Source organism: Meleagris gallopavo, chromosome 12, assembly GCF_000146605.3.
Source record: "Meleagris gallopavo isolate NT-WF06-2002-E0010 breed Aviagen turkey brand Nicholas breeding stock chromosome 12, Turkey_5.1, whole genome shotgun sequence".
In the NCBI taxonomy this organism is placed as follows: domain Eukaryota; kingdom Metazoa; phylum Chordata; class Aves; order Galliformes; family Phasianidae; genus Meleagris; species Meleagris gallopavo.
In genome coordinates, this window is record NC_015022.2 from 13,982,249 (window position 1) to 13,998,438 (window position 16,190).

A 16,190-nucleotide genomic window follows, 5' to 3' on the forward strand; every position below is an offset into this window, starting at 1 on the left:
TTATAGCTGGGATTCAAGCCGCGGGCTTTCAGCTCCCCTTTGTCTTAGCCCTGCTTTTCCCAAGCAGTTGACATGAGAATTGTATGGCAGGATGGAGGTTCAGCCAGGAGCACTGCCTCTGCTTTAGTCTGGGGCTGAAGTGTTCAACTCTCTCAGCAGCTGACTTGTGCAAGTTAGCGAGTGTGTGACATTTCATGTGCTCTCTGCAGGAAAAAGATTCACTTTCAAAAGAGTCCTGCCCGAAAATATGTGTCAGTGTGGTGCAAAAGTGCTCAAACTATCTTTGTGGTGGTGTTTTCTTTCTTTGTCACTCTGCTAGTTGAGATAGCAGAAGCAAATTTCAAGTCAGTGAAATAGAGGTTGGGGAGTTTTCATGCTTTCTCCTTTCTTCCATCTTTCTTCCATTTTTGCCTTCCTGGTGTTGCTAGGTGCCCTCTGCTCTTTATCATTTCATTGTGAATTTAGGCTTGGTCAACTGAAGAGCAGCAGAGAGGTACCAAGGAGAGATGCTCTCCTCCCAGTGCTGATGGCTTTGTGCAGCATGTGTTTGGCCAGGTCTCTGCTCGGAGCCCATTCAGTACATTGAGGCTTGGTGGATATTCAGGAGCAAATGACAACACCTGGGATCAGGAATCGTTTGATCTCATCCCACCCTGATGAGACAAATGCACGTGCTGAGCCTGAAAAATGGACTTGTCATTTACTGATTTAATGAGTAAATAATGAACCATTCTGAAAATACTGCTGGGATATTATGCCAGTGCTTCTCTCTGAGTATTTACACACACTTTAACTCCAGTTGTTTTTTGTTGTGTGCGTGTGGTTTTTTAAAAATCCGAAGTTTATTTTTACAGTGGTGCTTGGAAGGCAGTAAATAATCCGCAAGGAATTAACAGACAAAAGTCTCTGGCTCTGCTCCACCCTATTGAAGGCAAAGGCAGAACTCCCATTTATTTCAGTGGAAGTAAGAAGTAGGGCCTGTGAGTGTGAAAGATTAAACATTTTTATGATCAGGATATCTTTGCAAGTGTTGGTCTTTGTCCTTTATCTGGCTGAGGTCATAAACGAATCACGAGCATCTTCTCAGGTGGAATTCAGACCTGTGAAAACAAAACTTCTACATCTGAAAGCTTTTGGTAGGTTTTGTTTTGGGATAGTATTTTGGAAAGCTGAGCTCAGTGTGTTTGAGATATTGAACTGACTCTCCATCCATCAGCATTTCACTTCTCCCATTTGTACGAAGGGCCATTTTTGGAGATGTGGGACTGGAGGAGTCTCAAGTTGAACCTCCTGCCTGGAGAAATGAGCACAACACACATCCTCGACAAAAGCAAACGGGGAGGAGGTGGCTCATGCCTAGTAAGGAATGCTGCATGCATGGTGCTAGTGGTTAGGAGTTTACAGAAGCACTTTTCTTTGTTCTGGTGCAGCCAGTGGCGTTATTCTTGTAAGTAATAGGATGATATAACTAACTCAGAGGTATAGTTCTTATTTAGTTCTGTCAATGGGCTCTAAGTGACCTCGTGAAGGAAGCAAATATCACTGTCTTGAGTTTTAGATGGGAACCTGAAGCTCTACTGCATGGCCAAATACGTAAGGACAGGGTTCAGCCTTTTCCTAAGTCCTATCCAGCATCTTATCCTCTGCCTTTTAAAAGCTTTATCCCTAAAATGTGTCTTGAGCAAAGGACTCCGTATTGTAGTTTTCCTATTGATTCCTTTCCTGGAGTTTATGCCTTTTGGAGGAGATGGGGCATTGCTAATTGCTTCAGCTGTTCTTGACTGTTACAGGGCACTTGAGCAGAACTGTGCGGCCTGAGCGTTTGTACTTTGTAAAATAACCCTTCATCCCTGCAGAATGGAAGGATTAACAAGTTTAGCCTCCTTGATTCATCTCGAATTATTCTCTCCACCATCTTCGTCTGTGGTGCAGCGTAGCTGAAAGTAAGGCAGGGCTGCCACTAGATTAGCTCAAGATGAGTGCCACAGAAATGAAGTGCTATTATTGCTCTTCAAGCAGTGACACTGACCGAAATAAAGGACATTTGGGTAGGAAGTAACTGCCTGCTATCCATGGTGTACCCCAGCTTGCCATGAATGCTGGCCGTGCTAGGCAACCAGCAAAGGGAGCTGCAGGCAGCTCTAAGCCAGGCCAAAAAGGGAGAGAAAGAAAAGACCAACCCTGAGAAAAAGGGGTCCGTTCTTCCTTGCTGTGCTCTGAGCTGGAAGTCTTTTTATTCTCATCTTTTGTTGCGTTTCCCCCTTCCTTTTCATGCCCCAGCAGTGGGTCTGGGTGCAGGGGAGCATTGGGTGGTCACGTTCCACCCCTCCTGTGGTTTGGGGATTCTATACAGCTGTGTGGGTGGGGTCAGGCTGCAATGCTGTTTGTGACCCATGGAAGGGAGGGTGACACCCATGGCTCCCTGAAGGTAGTGGGTCTGACTCTGGGTGTTGCCAGAGCTTTAATGTCACCTATGGGTAAGCAGCTAGCCACAGCGTACAAGCCTTTTTGAGGCAGCTGGTGGCTGATGTGGACTACTGAATGCTTAGTCTCCAACCGATTTTTCTGGTTTGATGCTTTGAAGAAGGCAGTGGTGGGCAGAAAAATGCCAAACAGCTTGCCCAAGGTTGGAGGAGAAGCCTGTGGCAGAGGGGAGTGGATGGGCAGTGGGACTGCAGCAGTGGCCCTGGGACTGTGACAAAATGGGATGGGAAGTCAGAGCAGGGATGCTCTCCCTTTGGTGATGATCTCACCTCTCAAATGTATTTTTTTGCTGTTTCTTTTTTCTTTGTTTCCCTGTGCCCCCTGAAGAGCTGCTGCCCTGTTAGAAAGGCTTCGTCTCACCGCTGTCTTTATCATAACATGTGGATTTGCAAGCAGTCAGTTCTCAAAATACGTACCAAAGCTCTCAGTTTGAATAATCATTGTTTCTCTCAGATGCCTTCCATCTTTAAGCACCGGAGCAGTGCTACCCCACGGAGATTGGGGTGCTGGCAGCACCCCAGGGCCCTCCTGTTTTTTGGCACAGGTTGAGGCTGAATGTGGGGAGGGCTGCCAGCAGGGCCAGCTGTAGCTAAAGAAGCAGCCTCCAGAGGGAGAGAAGGCTTTCTCTCTCTCGGGCTTTTACAACCAATGCTCAAAGTGAAATGCATTTAGAGAAGAAAAGGCTGGGCTTTCTGGCTGTACAAGACTCAGCCCTGCGAATCTGCTCAGTAGCTTCTCTCCCTTTGATGCTGCTTTTTGGTTTGATCTTTCCCTTTGCTCCTGCTGATGGCTGGGGACTATAGAGCTGTGCCTGGGATGAGGAATCTCATCTAAATGGATGCAGGTCTGAGGATCTTTTTTGGTCAGAGATGCATCATCCCCACATGCAACAGGACAAACGTGCAACAGAAAACAAATGGAAAACTTTCTACTTCCAACAAGGAACTGTCTCGTTAAAGACAATGAGAGGTTTGCAGCACCAGCCCTAGAAACAGCACTGAAAGTTATCCCAAACATGTAAATGAAGCGAGCTCCAGCGATGGGAGGCCAAGCCACCATGAACTCGCTGCATCATGTTATTAATACAAAGAGGGGCCTCAATTAATTAAACTCTTACAGGGTGACGCAAAAGCATCAGAAGAAATTTGCGGTGCACGTAAAGACAAAGCGTGTTGCACCATACCTAATTGCCAGAATAATTATTTTCTGTTATGCAAATTATCATGAACAAATTCACTGCAGCTCATTTGTGTGTATTTAATTATCATCAAGAGCTGGGGTTGAGGGACTAGATTTAATATGTTTGTAATGAAATAGCAAGAATTTGTGTGTGTGTGTGTGTTTGCAGAGAACTCGTTATTTTACCACAGCTGGATTTGTTTATTTTAAATAAATCGTTATGGCAGATACAGTTTTGCATGTTTGCTCATTTGCCGATTTATCATAAAAACTGTGGTTTCAGTTATATGGGTGGTTTCTATCAAACACACATGATCCCTCTTGCTTGCAAGCGCCATGTTTCTGTTTTAAGGAGGAGCTCAGCTTGAAGAGAAGATGAGTTTGCATGCAAATCAAGAGTGGAGAAGTGGGAGGAATTGGGACAGCCATCATTGAGAAGAAAGCCTGGATGGATGTAGGTTTTGTGCTGGACTTTGGGTCTTTATGCCTTCAGGATGACTGTTTTAATTCCAGCCTCACCCATTTGTACACCAAAATGGCTCTTGGCTTGTGTTTTTGTGTTGGCACGTGTAATGATTCTATGATCATAATAAAAAGCAGTAAAAGTGGATGTGGGATGCAAGAAACCACTTCTGACATTTATGTGGGTCTTTCCCTCTTAAGGTGCAGGTTTTCTGTACTAGTGCTGAGCTGAAGATACTGAGATATCAATTAAACCCTCAAGTTAGAAGAAAATATTAAATTTGGGAAGAAAACGCCACTTAAACGTAATTGTTTGCTTGCCTTGGTTTAGAAGCAATACCCTGGATGCAGTTGGCTTCCACCTGATGCCCAACCATTCCATGTGGTCACTGCTCCAAAAAGAAGCAGAGAGGTTCCCAAACTGCCCAGATCACAGCATGCTCCAGAGGTGCCAGGTAACTTAATGCAACTAGCAATACTAGCCATAAGCACAAAACAGCAAATATAAGCAGTTGGTTTCCTCTTGTGGATTTGAATAGGAGATGTAAGCATAACAAAGAAGGGGTAAGGAAAGGACACAAAGGTATCCATGTAGGCCAGGCCAGCTTCTGGTGACATCACCTGAGCCCCGAGGGTGCCCGCAGAACCATTATGTGCTGTGTCTCTATGCCGGTTTGCATATAATTGATGGTTCCTCCGAGGTTCTGCCTCCCCCTCCTCTGCGGGACGCCCTCCTCTGTTAGTTTATTTTTTAAATAATTAACAGACTTTGTGACTGCCTGTCTATGCATCCCCTTGGAATTCCTCTCCAGCTGCTCTCATCCATCCCCACAGCTCCTCCCTCTCCTCTGCAGTGTTCTTTTCCTCTCACTGCATCTTAAAGCGTTGCCTTTTGTTTTGACTTTGCTATGCAACACAATCTCTGGGCACTTTTTTTGGAACAGGATTCCCTATCGCTGTTTGCTGGTGGCTGTAATTCTCTTCTTCCTAGCAGCTGCCATTCCTAGCAAAGATTTTAGTCTGAATAATTCTTGTAGGTGGGTGTATCGTGTTAGAGACTTCAGCTGTTGTTGATAGTGAGGTCAAGAGTCTGCTCACACTCTCCCATGAATCCACCTTGCTATGGTGTGAGCAATAGAGAAGCCGTAGCACTTTTTTGCTGCTGGGAAAATCAGCTATGGGATGTGCTGGCTCCCCTTCTACTGCCATGTTGGCTTCTTCCCAGAGCCAAGTCCTATGAGCAGTAGAACTGCTGGAGGCATTTGCTCTGTGTTCTGTATAAATGTTCAGTTGGAAATGATAACTTGTGCAAAATCCCTGACTGCTGGGGAAATGCTAGTTTCTTGGTCTGGTTTTGGGAGTGAGAGATGCTAGGACTGTGCTTGTTTGGTTGAATGGGGCCCTGAGCAACCTCATCTGGCCTCCATTTGAGTGGTTGGCAAGCCTCCTCTGTGGTAGGGGTCTTGGAACTGGGTGATCTCTGAGATTCATTCCATCCCAAGCCATTCTATGATTGTTTCATCTCATCTGGACCTCCTCTCATTGTCAATGAAAGATTTAATCTGTTTCTCTTTCACTCATTTGAGGACCATCTACCCATTCTAAAAAACTTTATAAATGACCTTGCTTCCCATCTTTACTTGCCTTGGCTTGCTGCTCTCCAGACTCAAGTCTTAATTGACACACAGCTTGTGGCATAGCTCGAGGCAATGCCAATAATGCACATATTCATGGCATGGCAGGCCCCCTCCCTCAGCTACCATCACTCAAAAGCATACATCAGACAAGCTGCTGGCTTTGATGTGGCTCCTGGGTTTCCTCAAGAGAGGAATATTTGGAATCTCTTTGGCACTGTTCCTTGCGCCAGACATTACAGCAATATATATCATAGAATGGCTGAGGTTGGAGGGGATCCGTAAAGATCATCTAGCTTCAACCTGCCTGCCATGGGCAGGGTTGCCAACCACTAGATCAGGGTAGAAATGGCCCAGCTCCATTGGGAGGAATATTTTGCAGTTCCTCAGCAGATAGGGCTCTGTTGGAATAATCAAGAGCACTGTGGACTTTGCAGTGATGGGTGCTATGGAAATGTTAATGATTAGGGCTGGGGATAGTGATGGGAGCCATCTGAGGCACCTGTCAGTGGATGTTAGCCCTGCAATTAGGAGGAGGGAAGAGAAGTCACAGCAAGAGTGATGCTGTGGCAGGGAGGGCTTTTGTGTCAGCACGCAAAGCTTTTATTCTCTGCAGGGCTGCTGGGATTTGCTCTGGTCTCCTCCCAGACAAATTAACTGAGAACAACACCTGCTCCTTTAATATTGACCAGGCTAATGACAGGCTAACTGCTGCAGACCTGCACTTTCCTTCTCTCTTTTTAATGACGCATATGCGGGCTGTGAGCTCCCTTCTCTTTCCCTCTTGCCCCCCAGCCCACCTTTTCCCACCCCAAAACCACCACTGGAGATCAGAACAGTTGAAAGATTTAGAACAATCCCTCCCCCTCCTCCCCTCTCCCAAAAAAAAAACAAAAAAAAACCCAAACACGCACAAAAGACCACCATAAAAAAAAAAACAACAAGACTGGCAAGAGGTGAAGGGTATGTAATTGCTATTCCTTCTGCAGCCTGCTAAAGCTGCATGTTTTAACCATCTGAGGACAGCAGGGAATTTTCCTTTCCAAGAGAGTCAAATGTGGGGGTTTCATTTTATTTCTTTTCAGGAGGGGTGTGGGGAGAAAGAAGTGGACTTGGTTTTCATTGGGATTAACTAAAGCTCCTTCCACTTTTATGTTGGCAACATGAGGTTTCATCAGACCTCTGATCCTGCACTGAATAAAAATATAGCATTACCGTCAAACTGTAAAACGGAGGGCTTGAACTTAACTGGATTAAAGTGCTTTCGAGACAGCATTCTTTGTTTAATGGAGCGATGGTGTGGGGCTGCCATGCCTGAGCATCCTGCATCCCTGCTGGAGCATCTAGGGGGTCCTGTTCTCTGCTGCAGGCTGGGCAGCCTCCTGCTGAATTTTCTCATGGAATATTTGTCTTGATGCTCCAGTGCTCCCTCGCTGCAATTCTGTGGATTTCTTCTTGACAAGGCACCGCTGACAACAGGCTTGCTAATCAGTAGGGTGCACCTCATCTTCATGGAGATGTATGCATGTGCTTTAATTGCAAATAAATGCAGTGAGCCATATTTGCCTATCGTTTAGAGCTTGCCTTTCCCATATGATAAACACAGCTTTGGCTGCTTGTTCTCATCCTCCATGCACACTGCTAGTGCTTTCACAGCCTGTTTGCCATCGTTGGCTCTTTGCTTGCTGCTTGGATGCTTTCCTTGCCAGATTTTGCAAGATCCCCCCCCCCTTCCTTGTGAAGGAGGCATGTTCTACCTGACATCTGCTGATGGTCCAATGTAGTGAGGGTTTGATGCTGTGTTTTACAATGGAGCCCAAGACCTAGGAGAACCCATTTGTGCCATGTTGTGCGCTGTGCCTCTGTCTCGACGAGCACTTGGAGGTATCCCCATACGTCCAGTAATGAGCATGGGCTAATTGCCTAGGCAGATAGAAAAATAGATAGGTAATTTGTAGCTATTTAATTTTACATTAGGCAGAGGGATGTTAGGGGCAGAGGCTAATGTTGTTGGCATTTCTTTTCAGGGTTGTTAACCAGATATGCTGCCTCTGGGGCATAACAATACCTCCCTCGGTAGTGCTCTCTAATACTTTTATTACGTTCTTATTAATTTAGTGATGGCCTAAAGTCTGTGAGGCACCTTCCAAGGCATGATCCCTACCCTGAGGACCTTACAGACTAATTCCAAGGCATGATACAACTGGGGATTACTCAGTGAGGGCAAGGGCCTAATGGAGTATGAAATGGCTTCTATTAGATAAATGGATAAGAGTGAATCAGTGGAAGAGTTAATCACATGGCTCCGTATAGGCACGTGGGCTAAGTGTCACCTTGGGGCAGCAATGTGGCTGAGGTCACTCCAAGCAGGGAGCAGGGATGGAGGCTGTCCGTCACCTCCCACCTTGTTGGAGCAAAAGCAGAGCGTGGTGGGTATATTGCAGAATGAAATCCCACAATGGTGCCTTTTTGCCTTGGGTTTCAGCTCTCTGCAAAGTGAAGGCCCCAAAGAGAGGAGAGACCCGGAGAGGAGCGGGGGCTGCATTAGGGCTTTGCTCAAGGGTGGCCTCAGCACCTGTCCTCCTCGTTTGAAGCCTGGAAGCTGCCCAGCACGGGACAGATGGGGCTGCTGGGCAGCGACAGCTGGGGGGGCAGAGGGCAGAAGGGATGAAAGCGAGCTGGGCAGCCCTCCCCTCGCTGCCGGGGAACATTTGGTGTCCATGTGGCATCTGGCAGCAGTACTCGCTTCTCTGGCATTTCCTCTGGTGAAAGGAAGAGCAGAGCAATTTGCTCCCAGGAGGCTGCTTTGCTCAGCTACAAGGCAGCAGCCGCGTCCTGCCCCAGCTCTTTGGCTTGGTGCTGCAGCACAGACCCCAAATCGCCCCCAAACCAGGAACCCCCAGTCAGGTACATTTTCTCTGCCCTGATTTATTCCCTTTATTATTTGTTTTTGTTTTTTTTTTTCTTTCAAACTGCCAAGGAACAAACAGTTGCATCGCTTACTTTAACAACGAGTTGCTTCAGCAACTGGACATTGGGTTTAGCGTGGCTGGCTGCATCTTCTTGACATCATTGTTTGATTTTTCAGTTGCTGGAGCAACAGATTGCTGGGAAGGACCAGCGAGGTCGAGGTTTCTCTCTCTTTCTTCCTCCACATTGCTTTTCTTTAGGCCCAGAGCATCAGAGTCGGTTTGCCTTTCACTGAAGACACACACTGTTAACATATGATGGGAAGATGTCAGGCAGTACTAGAAGAAATGGAGGTTAGGTCAAAGGCTTGTTACAATGGGAGAATTCCTGCAAAACTGGAGAGAAGAAAAAAAAAAAAAAAGAGAGAGAATGAATGAGCCATTATATTTTGCCAGATCTGAGGGTGGGGGATGACGTGGCTCCAACATGCTCAGTGTCAGCCATTTGCCATGTGGCATTTTTCTATTGATGATTCTGAACCCAAAGTTTTTCCAAACCAGAGACACAGCTGGGATGTAAAATGCCATCAGGTATTGCTATTTAAGCCAATGCCATAATGCAACTCCTTGATTTCCTCTTAATATGACTTCATGCATGTGTTGTCCTTCTGAAATTTTATCTTTCTTAACTCCGTTTTCCTGGGAGGGGAAATACAAGAAGAAATTAAAAGTTAACTTTGACAACAAAATGAGAGAAATAATTAAAAAGAAAAAAGAGAGAGGAAAAAAAACCCTTGATGTCAAGATAATGGAAACTGTCATTAAAAGTTACTTAAAAATATAAGCTTTTCTTGTTCTGAGAATTCCTCCTATTATATCTGACTGCCCAACTCATTCCAGGCTGTTATAATATATATAATATAAGTGCAACCTTTTTCACAATGAAGTTATGGTTTCAGTGTTACACCCTCACTGCCCGCAAAGTACACAGACTTCAAATTAACAAATACACATGCCTGAGAGTCTACACAATGTCAGCCACAAATATGCATGCAGGAATGCTGGTTGCTAGAGTTTGGAGTCAGCTATTAGCGAACATTTGTATGGCGTTCAGATAATTTGTTCTTAAATGCCACACACGTACCACACGGTTCTGATGTGGTTTGGGGAGCCATAAAATGGGATTTCAAACTGGTTCTGTCCCTACTCTTTACCCCATAGCTCAATTAGGGCTCAAATGCGTCTCAGCCGTAGGGCTGCCGTCCTGGCTATGGGATATTGCAACTCGCTGGGTTTTGTGGAGGCTGGAAGGCACAGATGCAGCTGCTTATTAGTGAATAGGTGCACGTGCCAGCCTGCAGTGAAATGTACTTGAAATAACCTATCCTATATGCTTCTGCGAAGATGATGGCCCCGATGATTTAGCTATTTCAGTTCCAACTTGAATTATTCATGTATTTGAAAACACTCATGAATTATTTGTGTTTTCACTAAATATATAATTTAAGACCCCAAATCCTTCCGATGGAATATACAAATGAGATTTAGTTAATTCTGTTGCTTGAAGCTGCTGCCCCTCGCTGTAGGCTTATGGGTGTGCCATGGCACAAGGAGGTCTATACCTGCATCTGTGCCAGCCCTGATTCAGCAAGAAAGAAGCTCTAACTCAGCTTGTTTGCTTCTCAGTGCTGACTGAGAAGTTTTGAGAATGGTGACTCTGTTGTGCACAAATGGATTTAGTACTTTTGTGGCCTCCGTTCCACGAGGTGTTGCAGCTGGATATAAGGTGCCCGGCCACAGATGGTCCCTGCAGTGCGGGCACAAACTCACAGGCTGGTTCCAATGCATTCGGTTATTTTGGAGACATAACTTTATCCTGGCAGTCCCTATGCCGAGTCCAGTCCTGTCCGTCATCCTCAGGCTGACACAATGTGGGCAACCAGCTTACAACTGGAGCACATCGCATCACGTGCTCGTGTTAATTCAACAAAAATGTCTTTGTGCTCGATCCAGATCAAATTCGTCCTGCCATGAAATCTGGGAGTACAGATGCGATATTAATAGACGTGGAGGCACAGCCTCGGCCTCCTCTCCTCCCCAAACATCTGCAGCTGAGGGGGCTGCTGCTGGGAGGAGGCATGCTGTAGGGACAGCCGTTCTGCTTTCGTTTAACTGCATGAGCTCCCCAGCACTTGCATTCATTTTGAAGAAAGTACTTTGGCATAACTGACAGAAAATCTGGTCCCTGTACCTCAAGGGATTTGTTCCTTCCAGGGGAAGTTTGAGTAGTTGCACTCTAATAAAGCATCTTAACGTAGGATGTCGTTTGTCTCTTTTTTTTTTCTTTTTTTTTCCTTTTTTTCCCCCTCGTATCTCTGTCATTGCAGCAGCACTCTTTTGTATGATACATTTGATTATTATTTGTATGTAATACACTGTAGATGATATATAGAGGTATATCTATCTATATACAGATATTTATGTAAAATTTACTCGTAGTTTTCCATCAGGTTCCCTGTTCTTTTTTGTAGAATCATAGACTCATTAAGATTGGAGAAGACCACTAAGATCACCCAGTCCAACCCCAGCCCATCCCCACCGTGCCCACTAACCACGTCCCTCAGTGCCACATCCCCACGTCCCTTGAATGCCTCCATGGATGGTGACTCCACCACCGCCCTGGGCAGCCTGTTTCAATGTCTCACCTCTTGTACTGTCTGGAAATCTTTCCCTTACATGCCTTTTGACCCAAGAGCTGAGATCTCCCTCTCTCTATGAGCTGATTAACGCACTTTTGTGTTGTTTAAGGCACTGACTTCTTACACTCATTGCTTGGTGCGTTGTGTGTGTGTGTGTTCAACAAAAGCCTTTTCTCTCTTCATCTCTGTACTCTGGGACTGAGGCCAAGTTGTGATTGTAATAATGTATTCTCTTCTCAATACTTGAAGTGATGTAAAAAAAAAAAAAGAAAAAAAAAGAGATTTTGAAAATGAAATAGATTAATCTATAGAGCTAGAGGGGGGAATCATGCATTTTAATTAGCTCCTGAAAGCAATTTTCCTTAAAGTAGTACATCCAGGTGTGCAAAAGTATTCTCCTGCTTTGAGAGTCTCGCTTGTCTTTCTGGGGTCCTTGGAAAAGAAGGTGACAAGTGACAGGTTCGCTTGAGATGCTTACATTGAAGGGATTGAGCATAGGGCAGCTCAACGGGACCTGAATTTTCTCAGGCTGCAGAGGGCCTGGAGAAGTGTTTGATTCCTTGATAGATGTTTATGGACTGGTTGTACGTGTCTGAGCTGTCACAATAAAATCTTGCATTTGGGAATGCTGGAGGCTCTTCAGCCTCTTCCAGCCCCAATCTGCAGAGGACACAGGATTTCATTCACCTCGCTCTGGATTTCATGCCCCAGTTACGCAGACTGAAATTTCTTGAACTTCTTTTTCAATCAGTCACTTTGGCACCATTGTGGCTTGGGCCGTTCTTTTCTGAAGTCTGTTTTAATTCTTTACCTTTGTATTTTAGCAGCAAGTTGCCTTGAATTTACAGTTCCTGTTGAATTCCTCTAAGAATAGCACCTAGGTTTCCTACACTGCAGCTGCAAACAAGGTTTAAAAGCTTTTGGGATTTCTTGGCAGCTAATAACTCCCAGACTTCAGCATAGTTCATTTTCGAAATGTTTCTCATGCTTCAATCTGGACAGCATTATGCAGGTCAGGGAATCCTGTCAGACTGGGGGCCAGGGGAGGATGTTCCATCAAAAGCTCTTTTGGCAGTCTTATTTTTTATTTTTTTAAGAAAAGGTCCAAAAGGACATTTAGGAATACTGCTTAATATCCTTTCCATCCAAAATAGGAAAAGCACCTGTAACTGATGCCAAGCACAGGACAAAATAAATAAAAAAATCCCCAAGTAAAGACCTCCAACTGGAAATATTTCCTGAATGATCTCACTGAGAATCCCGTAAGTGGCTGGATCAGCTTTAGGGCGAGGGGAATACAGGCTTGAACTCCTTACTGAAAGACAAGAAAAAGCTCTTACAGAAAAAAAAAACAACAAAACATAGAGCCAAACTCAGATGCAAGCTGTTAGAGCTGCTGGGATTTTTTTCATTCCCGGTTGAGCCTTTTTGACATTTGCATGGAAAATGTCATAGGGATACAGCAAGACTTGAGATGAACCAACAGGTCCAAAAAGTTTCATAAGATGATTGCTTGTTGCTTTCATCCCGTGCCCACCCTGGTGTAGAGGTAGAGCTGAGCAGGAGCAGAGCCTATAGGGTAAATCTGGTTCTTATGGACTGGTTACCAGTAGCAGGGGTGGGGTGGCAGAAGGCTTGTTTCATGTCATTCTGGCCATAGGAGTTCATCCAGCTGTGCTGTGCAGTAAGTGTGCAAGTGTTTGGTGTGCTGTCTCACAAAGACAGGAGCCTTGTAGACTTCTACCATCAGAGATTTCAGGCTCCCCTTCATTACTGACTTGCACTGTTCATAAGAACAACCTTAAAGGTTTTAGCTCCATCATACTCATCACCAAGGCAGGGCTTATCTTAATTGTCTTTGCCTCCACCTGACGTACAGTCAGATACTGTCTCTGCTTTTTAATGGTGCATCAGCAATTGGTATTTATTTTAGATTTAATCAGACAGCGCATGTCACTAATATCTCAATAATTGTGATTTTGCTGTCAAAAAGGAAGGAGATGAAACTTCAGAAGGGCACATCAAAACTCTGAATCTGATCTCAATATAATGCGATTCCCAGGCAGGACTGATTGTAATAACAAGGGATAGATATACAGAGGTTCAGGACCACAGTCCAGAGAAAAATGCACAGATTTTTCTGTAGACTTGGGCCAAACTGAGCCACAAGGAGACACGTTTGAATGACGTTTAAAAAAGCACCTGTTCAAGCATTGTTCAGAATTTCAGTGACCTGTGCACTACTTCTCTTCCAATCTTCTGAATTTTATCCATTCATAGAGGTTAAGCTGGAAGTATCTTAAGGAGTGGAATCCATCAGCCCTGGCTTCCTGCTGCACTGGAAATATTGCAAGGCATTTTTCCTGATGCATTTCTTGCTGAGGCTCAGAAATGTAAAACAACGGAACCACTCAGATCAGATGTTTCCAACCTGTGAGTTGCAGATGAGTTTTAGTGGCCTCCCTCTGTTTTAACAGCCAGAAAAGAGGGTCCAGAAGTCTCTCTTTTCCATTGCAGCATGGGATCATGAAATATAAAAGACTGAAACCTGCCAAAATAAATCCTCACTGAAAGCGTGCTTGGAGTTTTAGAAAAAATGTGCAGAACTTATCTGAGTTGAATTCGTTTGCGTAAGCACAGCGTTCATTTGGCTGAAGGTGATCTCTCATAGAATCACTAAAGTTGGAAAAGACCCCTAAGATCACCAGATCCAACCGTCAACCCATCACCACCATGCCCACACATGGAATCATTAAGGTTGGAAAGACCTCTAAGATCAAGTCTAACTGCCAACCCACCACCAGAGTATCCACTCGTAGAACCATAGAATCATTGAATCAGTAATCTCCTCTCAGGTGCACTGCAGGCTGCGTGTTGTAATGCTGAGACTGAACAGGGACAGCGAGGCTCAGGGAACCTCCACACCACCATCTGAACACCTTCAAGTTGCCAACCTGATGCGTTTCATCAGAGTGGGCTGTTCTCTCACAGTGTAATCGCAGAATGCAAAGTATGAATCTGTGGCTGAAAGTGTCTTCAGAAAAGAAAGTAATGCATATGCCATATGGTAGAGATTGATGTCTGGTAATAGATGCTTCATATATTCCAAGAACATCATTTTCTCCAAATGAAAATTCTTACTCTTTAACTCTTTTTTAGCCTACAGCTTTCTAAGCCAAGATCTTGGCTAATTCTGTTTTGCACGGGTGGTTCTGCCTTCCTAGAGGTTTCATCGCATCAGTACTGAGTGCTGTGCCCTTACTCCCCAGTGCTCCCCATGGTCCCAGCTTCACTTTGCCCTCATCCCAGTGCCTTGGCAGGGAGGGCTGCACGGTGCTGACAGGCTTTAATGGGATGCAGAAGGGGTTGCTTTCAACAGGGGGTCAGCTTATCTCTTTATTTACTGTCTGGGAAATACTGTCGGGTTCTGAGAGATGAAGGGCCTGCACAAGGAAAATACTAAATAGTTTACAAAGCAGAATCTCATTTTCAGGAGAGAAGTGATCCTTCAGCACTTGTTAAGAGTGGTGTTGATAAGTTTCCATTGGATAACTGAAACCTGTCTCTGTTCTTCAGCAGCAATGCCTCTCTTTCTTTGAGTGTCCTCAGTAAAAATAACCTCTGACTGCTCTTTATTTATCAGCCTTCGTCAACAAATATGGAAATGGAGCCATGTCTGGAGTGGAAGATGAGCAGCGTTCAAGACAATGCTCAGCACGAAAATTTCTTGAGCTGTAAATGAAGAAAAATATCATATTTCCCTGAAGGCCTGAGGGGGAATGCAAAGCAGCAGAGTATGCTCCGCAGTAATTCAGGAAGAACCATGCATGAGGAAGCACTGGAGAACAGGCTGGGGGTCTCCTCAGAGCTCCACACAGTGCCTTATCTATCACCAAGAATGTATATATATATGTACATAGTCCAGGTATGCTTTCCTCCCTGAGATGTCTCTTTTTCTTCCTCACTGTGTGCCACTCTGACCAAGCTGGTAAATTTAAGTAGGTGTGTGTGGAGGCCTTGAAAAGATGTGTGGCCAAATTCAGGAGCATTTTAAAGCACCAGAGCTTAACACTTCAACATGATCTCTTCTGGTTCCAAAAAAATTCACAGGTTCTAGCGTGAGCTGCAGGGATGTATGGTGGGGTTATGTGTTTGCTTTGGACTGGAGCCTACAACCAGCCCACAGGGATCACAGCCCATTGTGTGCTTTACGCAGACATAATGTAAAGGTGTATCTACACCCCAAAATGCAAAATGCATCTGTAGTGAGTCACTTTTGAGAGGTAACAGCCAGTCATGCAGAGAGAGGAACAGCTTAGTGAAAGAGGTGGGAATTGGTCTTGAGACTTGTTTGCAAGGCAAATCTCACTGAGGTTGCCCATGCAGGTCTGCTTTCAGCTCATTGCCAGCTGCAGGTGAGAATCTGGTGAGGGAACAAAGAACTGAAAACAAAGAAACAAGAACACTTCTAATCCACTGCTTCCTGCCAGCATGACAGCAGCGAGGATATCAGAATCCTAGCACACGTGCTTTCTTCACCTGTTTACACAACAGAAGGTTGGGAAGGAGAAAAGCTTTCTCCTTGCTTTTGTGCATACTGAGGCCTTGGGATCAGTAGATGTATTTTTGGATGTATTTTTGGATGTATTTTTGGATGTATTCCTTCTGTCATTTGTGGCGTGCAATGGAGAAACTCAATTAAATGTCAGGAGGGTGAATGAGCTGGACATACAGCAGAAGCCTAACAAATCAGGAAAGTAAATGCATTCCCTGTTTGTATCAGTCATGAGTGAGTAGAACTGATCCAAGTTGAAGTCTTTTAA

General features: G+C 44.9%; 1 long non-coding RNA gene across 1 annotated transcript; it reads left to right on the plus strand.

Moving 5' to 3' along the window:
* The first annotated feature begins 2,393 nt into the window (after positions 1-2,393).
* Positions 2,394-9,076, plus strand: LOC104912858. Its single transcript, XR_002118989.2, has 4 exons — positions 2,394-2,477; positions 4,016-4,117; positions 4,457-4,580; positions 7,129-9,076. It is a non-coding gene; the product is annotated as an uncharacterized LOC104912858 (long non-coding RNA).
* Positions 9,077-16,190: the final 7,114 nt, after the last annotated feature.